This window comes from Prionailurus bengalensis, chromosome B2 (genome assembly GCF_016509475.1).
Source record: "Prionailurus bengalensis isolate Pbe53 chromosome B2, Fcat_Pben_1.1_paternal_pri, whole genome shotgun sequence".
In the NCBI taxonomy this organism is placed as follows: domain Eukaryota; kingdom Metazoa; phylum Chordata; class Mammalia; order Carnivora; family Felidae; genus Prionailurus; species Prionailurus bengalensis.
In genome coordinates, this window is record NC_057349.1 from 7,300,637 (window position 1) to 7,312,863 (window position 12,227).

At 38.8% G+C, this 12,227-nt stretch overlaps 1 long non-coding RNA gene and 1 pseudogene across 1 annotated transcript; one reads left to right on the forward strand and one right to left on the reverse strand.

Moving 5' to 3' along the window:
• Nucleotides 1-2,718: 2,718 nt before the first annotated feature.
• On the forward strand, nucleotides 2,719-3,433 carry LOC122489179 (annotated as a pseudogene).
• A 5,268-nt stretch (nucleotides 3,434-8,701) lies between these two features.
• On the reverse strand, nucleotides 8,702-12,001 carry LOC122489180. Its single transcript, XR_006298856.1, has 2 exons — nucleotides 11,270-12,001; nucleotides 8,702-10,554 (listed from the first exon to the last, which is right to left on the reverse strand). It is a non-coding gene; the product is annotated as an uncharacterized LOC122489180 (long non-coding RNA).
• Between the last annotated feature and the right edge of the window lie 226 nt (nucleotides 12,002-12,227).

Below are 12,227 nucleotides of genomic sequence, written 5' to 3' on the forward strand. Positions count from 1 at the left end.
AAGAAATAAATGGAAGGGAGATAAACTATCTACGTGTTAAAGAGTTCAAAGCAATGGTTGTAAAGATTCTCACCAGAATACAGAGTGAATGACAGATAGAAAATATGAAAAGGCAGGGGCGCCTGGGTGGCTCAGTCGGTTGGTGTCTGACTTCCACTCAGGTCATGATCTCAAGGTTAGTGAGTTTAAGCCCTACCTGGGGCTCACTGTTGTCATCGCAGAACCTGCTTCAGATCCTCTGTCCCCCTCTCTCTCTGCCCCTCCCCCACCTGCGCTCCCCCCAAAGTAAATAAATATTTTAAACAAGAAAAAAGAGAACATGAAAATGAACCAACTAAAGAATACAGTAACCGAAATGAAAACTATGCTAGAAGGAATCAACAGCAGAAGCATCAAGGAGCAACATGAAAACATCAAGCGTACCGACATTCACATAATTGGAGTCTCAGAAAAAGAAGAGAGAGAAAAGGGGGCAGAAAACCTACTTGAAGAAATAATAGTTGAAAGATTCCCTAACGTAGAGAAGGAAACAGACACCTAAGTCCAAGAAGCAAGGAGAATGCCCAAGAAGATGAAGCCAAGGAAGGTCCACACCAAGACATATAATAATTAAAATATCAAGTCCATCATAGAAAGACAAATATCACATAACTTCACTCATATGTGGAATTTAACAAACCAAACAGATGGACATGGGGAAGGGAAGGAAAAATAAGATAAAAACAGGGAGGCAAAACCATAAGAGAATCTTAAATACAGAAAACAAACTGAGGGTTGCTGGAGCAGTGTTGGGTGGGGGGATGGGCAGTAAGAAGGACACTTGTTGGGATGAGCACTGGGTGTCATATGTAAATGACAAATCACTAAATGCTACTCCTGAAGCCATTATTACCCTATGTTAACTAACTTGGATTTCAATAAAAAATAAAAATTAAAAAAATGATTAAAATATCAAACATTAAAGAAAGAATCTTAAAAGCAAAAGAGAAAACAAATAGCCATAAGGCTATCAGCTGATGTTTTAGCAGAAACTTTGCAGGCTGGAAAGGGGTGGCATGATATATTCAAAGTGATGAAAAGAAAAAAAAAAGTACAACCAGGAATACTCTACCCAGCAAGGTTATCATTCAGAAGTGAAGGAAAGATAAAGTTTCCCAGACAGACAAAAGCTAAAGGAGTTCATCACCAGTAAACCAGCCTTACAAGAAATGATAAGGGAGTTCTTTAAGCAGAAAGGAAAAGGCCATAACTAGAAGAAAATTCTGAAAGAAAAAAAAATTGCGGGTAGAAGTAAGTATATAGTAAAGGTAATAGATCAGTACCTTGTAAAGCTAGTGTGAAGGTTTAAAGATAAAACTAGTAAAATCAATTGTATTTACAAGAATTGGTTAAGGGGATGTATGTATGTATATATATATATGTATATATATATATATATATATATATATATATGTATGTATATATATAAATGTGGAGGCGCGAATAAAAATATAGTGCTTTTAGAATGTGTTTGCTGGGCACCTGGATGGCTCAGTCAGCCGAGTGTCCAACTCTTGAGTTTGGCTCAGGTCATGATCTCACAGTTCGTGTGTTTGAGCCCCACTTTGGGCTCCTTGCACTGACAGTGCAGAGCCTGCTTGGGATTCTCTCTCCCTCTCTCTCTCTCTCTGCCCCTCCCTGCTCATGCTCTTTCTCAAGATAAATAAAAACAAACAAACTTAAAAAAATGTGTTTGTATGTAAGTGACCAACAGCTTAATATAGACTGTTATTTACATAGGATGTTATTTATGAACCTCATGGTAACCACAAACCAAAAACCTATGATACACACACACACACACAAGAATCCCAGCAAGACAGTAAATAAAGTCATAAATCACAAGGGAAGAGAGCAAAATAAAGGAATAGAGAGGCATTGAAAAACAACCAGAAAACAATTAACAAAATGGAAATAAGCACATACCTATCAATGATTACTTTAAATGTAAATAGACTAAATATTCCAATCAAGAGACATAGGATGATGGCATTAACAACAGCAACAGGGGTGTGCAGGTGGTGCAGTTGCTTAACTGTCTGACTCCTGATTTCACCTCAGGTTATGATGTCATGGTTTGTGAGTTTGAGGCCCATAGCAGGCTCTATGCTGATGGTGTAGAGCCTGCTTAGGATTCTCTCCTCTTGCTGCCCCTCCCCTACTCAGGCTGGCTGTCTCTCTCTCTCTCTCTCTCTATGTAAGTAAATAAACTTTAAACAACAACAACAACAACAACAACAACACAATTACGTCTGTCTCTCACCTGCCCACAAGAACCTCAATGCAGACCTAAACACATACAAACTGAAAGTGATGGATGGAAAAAAGATAATTCATGCAAATTCATAACAAAAAGCCAGGGTAGCAATACTTACACCAGACAAAACAGACTTTAAAACAAAGACTGTAATAAGAGACAAAGAAGAGCATTACATAATGATAAAGGGATGAATCCAACAAGAGGATATAATAATTGTAAAATATCTCTGCAACGCACAGAGGAACACCTAAATATATAAAGCAAATATTAACAGACAAAAGGAAAAAATTGACAATAATACAATAATAGTAGAGGACTTTAATATGCCACGTATATCAATGGATAGATCATCCAGACAGAAAACCAATAAGGAAACAGTGGCTTTGAATGACACACACTGGACTAGATGGGCTTAACAGACATATACAGAACATTCCATCTCAAAACAGCAGAATAAACATTTTTTTTCAAATGCACATGGAATGGTCTACAGGATAGCTCACATGTTAGGCCACCAAAAATGTCTCAATAAATTTAAGAAGACTGAAATCATAGTAAGCATCTTTTCTGACCACCACAGAATGCAGCCAGAAGTCAATTATAAGGAAAAATCTGGAAAAAGAACATGAACACATGGACACTAAACAACATGCTACTAAAATCCAGTGGGTCAGGTCATGTGGCCCGTGGGTTGGACTAATGGTATCCTTGCAGTGGTGGCAGCTCCAGAACCAAGTCATGGTGGCCGGAGTCATGGCAGGACAGACATTTAGAAAGTTTCTTCCCCTATTTGACTGAGTCTTAGTTGAAAGGAGTGCAGCCAAACTGTAACCAAAGGAGGCATTATGCTTCCAAAAAATCCCCAAGAAACTAGTGCAACCAGACACAGTAGCTGTTAGATCAGGCTCTAAAGGAAAGGGTGGAGAGATTCACCCAGTCAGTGTGAAAGTTGGAATTCGAGTTCTTCTCCCAGAATATGGAGGCACCAAAGTAGTTCTAGATGATGAGGATTATTTCTTATTTAGAGATGGTGACATTCTCAGAAAGTATGTAGACTGAAATAAATCATTACTGAAATGGCATCATGTGAAGATGCCCATTGCAGTGGAGCTGTGAAATCTTTCATAATGTAAATAATTTTCATGTATTTCTTTTATTTTTTTAAATGTTTTTATTTATTTTTGAGACAGAGAGAGACAGAGCATGAGCAGGGGAGGGGCAGAGAGAGAGAGGGAGACACAGAACCTGAAGCAGGCTCCAGGCTCTGAGCTGTCAGCACAGAGCCCAAAGCGGGGCTCAAACTCATGGACTGTGAGATCATGACCTGAGCTGAAGTCGGACGCTTAACCGACTGAGCCACCTAGGCGCCCCTCATGTATTTCTTTTATAATAAACTAACAGTATCATAAATGAATAAAGAAATACATACATACATGCATACATACATACCAGTGGGTCAATGAAGAAATCAAAGAGGGAATTAAAAAAAATACCTGAAGATAAATGAAAATGGAAACACAATGTTTCCAAATCTTTGGGATATAGCTAATGCTGTTCTAAGAGGAAAGTTTATAGTAACACAGGCATATCTCAAGAAGCAAGAAAAATCTCAGATAAACAATCAAACCAACAAACCCTATGCCTAAGGAACTAGGAAAAAGCACAAACAAAGCCCAAAGTTAGTAGAAAGAAGGAGATGACCAAGATTGGAGCAGAAATAAATGAAACAGACTAAAACGGTAATAGAAAAGATCAATGAAAAAACTAAGAGCTAATTCTTTGAAAAAATAAACAAAATTGATAAACCTTTAGCCAAACTCATCCAAACAACAACAACAACAAAATAAAAACAAAAACAACAAAAAACCTGAGAGGACTTAAATAAAATAAGAAATGAAAGAAGAGAAGTTATAAGCAATACCACAGAAATACAAAGGATTATAAGAGACTACAGTGAAACATTATATGCCAACAAATTGAACAACCTAGAAGAAATGGATAAATTGGTAGAAAAATACAATCTTCTAAAACTAAATCTGGAAGAAACAGAAAATATGACATTCTGATTACCAGTAACAAAATTAAGTCAATAATGAAAAATCAGCAAGCAAACAAAAAAAGTCCAGGATCACAAAGCTTCACAGGTGATTCCCACCAAACATATAAGAGTTAATACTTACCCTTCCCAAACTACTCTAAAAAACAGAAGAGGAAGGGATTCATTCATTTGAATTCTTCAAATTCATTCTACAAGGCCAGCATTACCCTGATACCAAAACCAAAGACACTACAAAAAAAAAAAAAAGAACATTACAGACCAATATCCCTGATGAACATTGATGTAACAATCCTCAATAAAATATTAACAGACCAAATTCAACAGTACCTTAAAGGGATCATTTACCACAACCAAATGGGATTATAGAGATTCAAGAATGGTTCAATATCCACAAATCAATGTGATATGACGCATGAACAAAATGAAGGATAAAAACTTATAACATCATCTCAATAGATGCAGAAAAAGCATTTGATAAAATTCTATATCCATTCCTGATTTTTAAAAAAACCCTCAAAAAAAGTGGTTTAGAGGGAACATACCTCAACATAATAAAGGCCATATTTGATAAACGAACAGCTAACGTCATACTCAATGTTGAAAACGTGAGAGCTTTCCCCTTAAAATCAGAAACAAGACAAGAACGTCCACTCTCTCTGCTGTTAGTCATCACAGAATTGAAAGCCCTAGCCACAACAATCAGACAGTAAGAAGAAACAAAAGGCATCCAAATTGGAATGGAAGAAGTTAAAGCGTCACTACTTGCAGATGACCTGATAGTATATACAGAAAACTCCAAAAACTCCAACAAAAAACTATTAGAATAAATGAATTCAGTTAAGTTTCAGGATACAAAATTAATATACAGAAATCAGTTGCATTTCTATACACTAACAGTGAAGTAGCAAGAAGAGAAATTAAGAAAACAACCACATTTTACAAGTGGACCAAAAAGAATAATTCTAGGAATAAATTTAACCAAGAAGGTGAGAGACCTGTACTCTGAAAACCATAAGACATTGATGAAAGGAAATGAAGGCAACAAAAATAAAAGGAAAGATACACCATGTGCATGGATTGGAAGAATATTGTTAAAATGTCTATACTAACTGAAGGAATCTACAGACTTAGTGCAATCTCTGTCAAAATACCAATAGTATTTTTCACAGAACTAGAATAATTCTAACATTTGTATTGAACCACAAATGACCCTGAATAGCCAAACAATCTTGAGAAAGATGAACAAAGCTGGAGATATCCCAATTCCAAATTCCAAACCATACTATAAAGTTATAGTAATCAAAACAGTCTGGTACTGGCATGAAAACAGACACATAAATAAATGAAACAGAATAGGGAGCCCAGAAGTATCCTCATGCTTACATGGTCAATTAATCCACGACAAGAAAGTCAAGAATATGGAATGGGGAAAAGAAAATCTCCTCAATAAATGGCATCAGAAAAACCAGACAGCTACATGTAAAGGAATGAAAGTGAACCCCTTTCTTATATTACACACAAAAATAAACTCAAAATGGATTAAAGACCTAAATGTAAGACCTGAAACCATAAAACTCCTGAAAGAAAGCAGAGGCAGTACATAAACTTTTGGACATCTCTTAGCAATATTTTTCTGGATCTGTCTCCTCAGGCAAGAGAAACAAAAGCAAAGATAAACAAATGAGACTACGTCAAACTAAAAAGCTTCCGCACAATGAGGAAACCATCAATAAAACAAAAAAACAACCTACTGAAAGAAGATATTTGCAAATAACATATCTGAGAAGGGTTAATATTCAAAGTATATAAAGAACACATACAACTCAACACTAAAAAACAAAACAATCTGATTAAAAAGAGAACAGAGGACCTGAATAAAAATTTTTCCAAAGACGTACAGTTAACCAATAGACACATGAAAAGATGCTCAACATCACTCATCAGTAGGGAAATGGGAATCCAATCACAATGAGCTGTCACCTCACACCTGTCAGGATGACCAGTATCAAAAAGACAAGAAATAACAAGCGTTGCCAAGGACGTGGAGAAAAAGCAACCCTTGTGCATTGTTGGTTTGAAATGTTCATTGTTACAGCCACTACAGAAAATGGAATGGAGGTTGCTCAATAAATTAAAAACAGAAATATCACACGATCCACTAATTCCATTACTAGGTATTTACCTGAAAAAACTGAAAACGCTAATTTGAAAAAATACATGCATCCCTGTGCATATTGTACCATTATTTGTAGTAACCAAAATATAGAACCAGCTGAAATGTCCATCAGTGAATGAATGGGTAAAGAAGAGGTGGGGTATATATACAATGGAACAAAAATGAACAGAAACCGACTCATAAATACAGAGGACAAAGTGGTGAATGCTAGGAGTGGGGGGGGGGGGGGGTGGTGCAGTGGAGGGGATGGGCAAAACAGGTGAAGGGGATTAAGAGGTACAAACTTCCAGTTAGAAAATAAGTAAGTCCCTGGATAAAAAGTACAGCACAGGAAATACAGTCAATAATATTGTGATTACTCTATAAGGTGGCAGATGTTAACTACACTTATGGTGAGCATGTTGTAATGTATATAATCGCTGAATCACTATGTTGTGTACCTGAACGAATATCGTATGTTGACTATACTTCAGTTTCTAATTAAAAAAAAAAGAAATACAAGCTCTGTAATGATCTTAGCGTGAATTATGGGTGTTCTTTAGAGGGTGTCTTTTGTCATTTCCTCACTCACAAACTTCTCAAATCCCCACCCTGTCATTTGATGTAGGACCAATATATCACAACGGTCGCTAAATCCATCTGCTGGTTTATTTAGAACACCGGCAGATTTTAATGACATAGTTAAGAAAGCATTTTTAAAAGCAATACCTGCTCTCAATTTCCCCAAATCTCTTGAATGCATTACCATTACAAATGCAAAAAATATATACCTACGGTAGAAAAAAAATAACACAGATACAAACTAGATGTCCTCCGATTATCCTCATTCTTTTTTTTTAAGTGAGATCGAGCCCCACAGTGGGCTCTGAACTGACAGTGCAGAGCCTGCTTGAGATTTTCTCTCTCTCCCTCTCTCTCCCTGCCCCTCTCCTGCTCACACACACACACACACACACACTCTCTCTCTCTCAAAATAAATACACATTTAAAAAAAGAACGTGGTCAGACTAAACATTTATTTATAATTTATATTTCTTATAAAAAATGAGGCAAATGAAAAACCAAGGCATTATGATTTCATAGATCATGTGCCCCAGTGTGTGTGTCAGAATAATGACGGCCTGAGTTCCTTGACACTCTTCCTACGGAGAGGAGTGTCCCCACCCCACCAGCTCTGGCCAATGGAGTATAACATAAGTGATGTGAGGCCAGTTCCCGGACCTGACCTTTAAGAAAGGGGTACTTCTTCCCTGCATTCTTAGAATCCAGTCAGTCACCAGGTGAGAAGACTACCATTCGACCATCTTGCCATGAGGAGCCCAAACCACATCGAGAAGCTGTAGAAAATGAGACACTGTGTGGAGAAACAGAGACTGAGGAACACGGAGAAGCCAGACAGGTGCATGAAGGCACCATGGACGTAGATTCTCCAGCTCCAGATGCCCCCCTGTGGAAGCGAGACGACCCGCCCAGCTGAGTCCTGTAGAAATTCCTGACCCACACACAACTGTGCACAAAATGAAATGGTTGTTTTAAAGCCACTAAAATGTCTCCTTTTATCTTGACTCCACCTCCTTTGCTTCCTGGAAATTTAAAATGGAAGACGAGTTAGATCTTAGTGTGTTTCTGGAGAACACGTAAACCACTTTCTTTGTAATAAACAAGTAGACCTCAAATCTCTAAATAGAATGCTGGCAACAATTTCGGGCATTTTTTTCAATTTCCCAAATGATCCTATTTTTGATGAAGCAAACAGTTATAATTATCTATCAAACTCTAGCTAACTAAAATGGACGTAAATCATCCATTATGATTGGGACGCCATTAGGATGTTAATTTAATTAAATGTTATAACATAAAGTTAGTCATATACATGTCTTCACTGCTGAACTAAAAACTCCTTCAGGGCAGGAACAATGTCTTCTGCATTTCTGGTATTCCACCAAAGGCCGTACATTTGGCATGATGATAATACAATCTACCATTAGAAATTAATTATTTTGGTGACATTCAGCATCACCTCCCTCCAGTCTTCGGTTTGAAAGCCCTAAGGCTCTTGACTTGATTTCTGGGTTGCCACAGAATCCTCAGTCTCAGTAGTTTTCCAGTGTGATCTAGTCAAACCTCATCATTTCACAGATGAGGAAATTCACCGAGAGGTAAGTGATTTGTTCACATTCAAACAGTTATTTAGCATATAATAAAGCCATTACAAACTTAAAATTACTTCCTTTAACAGATCGATGGTGGAGGGACCAGGACAGCTGTAGGGTGTTGGAGCTTCTGAGACATGAAAGGACTGAAGTGTAGGGAACTGGCAAAAAAAAAAAAAAAAAGGTAGTTGCAGAGACAGGAGAATCCAGTTACACTGTAATCCATCGGGAGCACAAACCAATGTGGGCCAATATCGCTCACAGACTTGAAGGGGAAAAAATGCATAAAGACAGAAATGTGAAGGGGCTGCACAGTTATAAAAGGCAATAAAGATTTCTTTCTTTAATTAGTCGTGTCGAGTAAATCATAAAACCAGATATCTCTGCACTGAGACTCTTCATTAACAGCTGTTTATTGTGCTGTGAGTTATCGCAGGGTAATGTATGCAAGATGCTAACTTGATGTTTGTGCTTCTGCTTCTCAGATGAACTCGGCTGTCGAAAACGGAGAGCAAACCAGGACGGCAAAAGCTGTCAGCAGATGTGGGAGAGCCAAGTGTCCCTCCACCTTACATTTCCGTCGTGTGGGTTTTGGTAAAAACAGATCAGGATAGTTTAAAAATTAACCAGTTGACAGTACAGGTGTAGATGGTGGGTATGCTTTCTTGAAAAGTCTAAGAAAATCCAGCCTGGGTTTTCTCTCCAGGCTAGAATCACCCCAGGATGAGAGCAAACCTGAAGCCTATTTCTCTCCATGCAGAGCCCAAGACGGACTCAGAATGGTCTATAAAAACACTGAACGATAGGGCTCACGCACAAGAAAGGAAAGCGGCATTTATTTATTTGTACTCCATGCTAATAACAAAAACAGCAAAATGAGACTGTCCAGCTCTACGTGGAGCCCGAGGTACGGAAAACTCTTCACGCCCTTAATCGAGGTATAAGCCCCCGTGCTTGGAGATGCTACTGTGGAGAGTAAATCCCAATATGTTTGCTTATCAACTCATGGTGGCAATCAGCCTTATTGAGCATACAGCATGTGCCAGAAACCACGGAACGCACACATTCTCATGTGTCGTCACCACAGCCCCCAAGGTGGGTATTGCTTTACTTTTAAACGTAAAGAATTTCACGCTCACAAAGTTCAAGTGTCTCTCTCAAGGTCACATTAGTGACCTATGCCAGTACGTCCGCCCAGCAATTCTACAAAGCAGAGAGTGTGATCCTTATTTTAATTATGAGGTAACCGACTTGGAAAGCAGATTATAAAACTCAAAGGAATAGAGATAAGGGTGGGAGACTGGGATTCAACTTCAACAGAGTTGTTTTTTCCACTGTGGCCTTTTCTCCTCAATATGTACCTTATTCTCGCTATTTTATCCTTCAGTTGAATGTCACTTGCACACTAATAATAATTTAAGAGCTTACCATCCAAAAACATCTAGGATTCCCCACAGCTCAAGACTGGTGTTTACTACCCACGTTATCACAAGTGATAAAACACAAGGTGTTCCCAGGGGACTAGAAAGCACTCCTACAGCATCCTATCAGTATCAGCTAGAGCAGGCTGGCTCACGCTGTGTAAACAACAGCCATGCAGTCTTACATAGTTTAACATAACACATGCATAGTCTGGCCGTGGGCCCAGGCCATCCTCCATGGCAGGTGTCCTCCATGCAGCGACACGGTGATCCAAGTGGCTTTGATCCGGAGGCTCTTCTGTCTCAACATGAGGCCTTCACACTCCCCATGGCAGGGGAAGAAACTGCCCAAAGAGTCCCGAGGGCTTTTCACTGTCTCAGCCTGGGATTGGCATGTGCTCCTCCTTTTCACATTTCATTGACCAGCATCCATGGTCTGCCTCCACCTAACACAGGAAAGACTGGGAAATGTATTCTGCTGTGTGTCCAAGGAAGAGGAAAACAAAAATGAAATTTGGTGAACACATGGCATCGTCTCTGCCACATTATCCTGAAGAAGTAGGTCCAGACTACACACACACACACACACACACACACACACACACACACACAGACAGCAAAAGGTTAGGAATTAGCAAGTGAGGCCACAGATTTAGAATTGAATAAATTTTTCTGGACAGAGAGAGACACAAAACCTCATTACAATTTATTAATTCAATTGAGAGGAGGAAAGAGTTAGAAACTACAGATACCAGGAAACAAATTGTTTACATATGGTGATTAAATAAAGGAAAACTTACATGTAAACATGCAAAGTGATCTTAAGTATTTTATTTAAATGTCAAAAGTGAAAGAAGGGTTTAGGACTGTTTTGCTCTAGAGCAAGACTTTATGCATCTTTTAAGTCATTTACCGTACAACCCAATTTCCCAAATGCTATCGACTATCTCCTTTTTCATATCATTCAACAAGGTTCTACGGCAAGGCTGAAGAAATCCAGGGACAGTCCCAGCCCTCTGAAAGAGGACATTCTGATAGATGAGAAAAGCAGACATGTCTGAACGAAGAGAACAAGGTCATTTGCGATGGTGTCTCAAAGCGAGCCACGGAAACATCAGGCCTCGAAAGCATCCACTCGGGGCTCCCCAAAGAAGTACACACCTTCCTGGCGTTTTGCGTAGCTTCCAACACAAGACACATTTCTCCTGGTTGCTCCTTTTAGTTTCTGCCTGGTGGTGTGGTCCTTCATTCTTCCACGCTGGCTTGGACGTCCCTGTGAAATACTCCAGAGAGGAATGATGCAGAATGAAGAAAGTAGATCACAGAGGCTCGTCTGCCCACTCATCACATACGTCAGCTCTAGCAACACACAGAACCTTCAAGACGAGCTGCTCTCCGCCTCTGTCAGCCCACCTTGCAAGTAAATGACACCTGCCAAAGACTGAGGAAACTGCCTCTTCCTCACTTGGTCCTAAGGAACATTCTTAGATGTGAAACATAAAGACGGCGTAGGACAGAAATGTACTGATTAATTTCAATGAGCCTTTCAGAAGTCACAGTCTATGCTGAGCAAAGTGATTTTCAGCTGACTTTATCTTATTAGTGAGGACTCTGGGGAAATTTGGTGGGGTAAATCCTTTTCTGCATTACCGTGCAGAGGAAACAGTTTTCATCTTTAAAGCCCTACAAGCGCACATATTTTTTTTTTTTCCCAGAGCCTAAACCTGGCCTCAGAGAAAGTTCTACTTGGAGAAATCTCATTAATTCCAGTGGTCTGATTTGTCCACAATTTTATGATTCATTTATTTCTGCCAGTTTCTTCCTTAATGTTAGAAAGAAAGAGAGAGAGAAACGGAGAGAGGGAAAGCAAGAAAGAAACAGGAAAGAGAGAGAGAGAGAGAGAGAGAGAGAGAGAGAGAAAAGGAAAAAAAAAGCCCTACCTTCTCCTTTCCCCCAAAATCAACATTTTCAGGACAAAAATAAATTCCATTCTCATGTGATTAATTATGGATCAAACCATGATGTCTTATTTTCTTTTTCATGAAACAGGAAGATAGGAAAGCTTAGGAAGTTGTCTTGCTTTGTAAATTAATTGTATCCTTTTGGAGGAGTTTTTGGT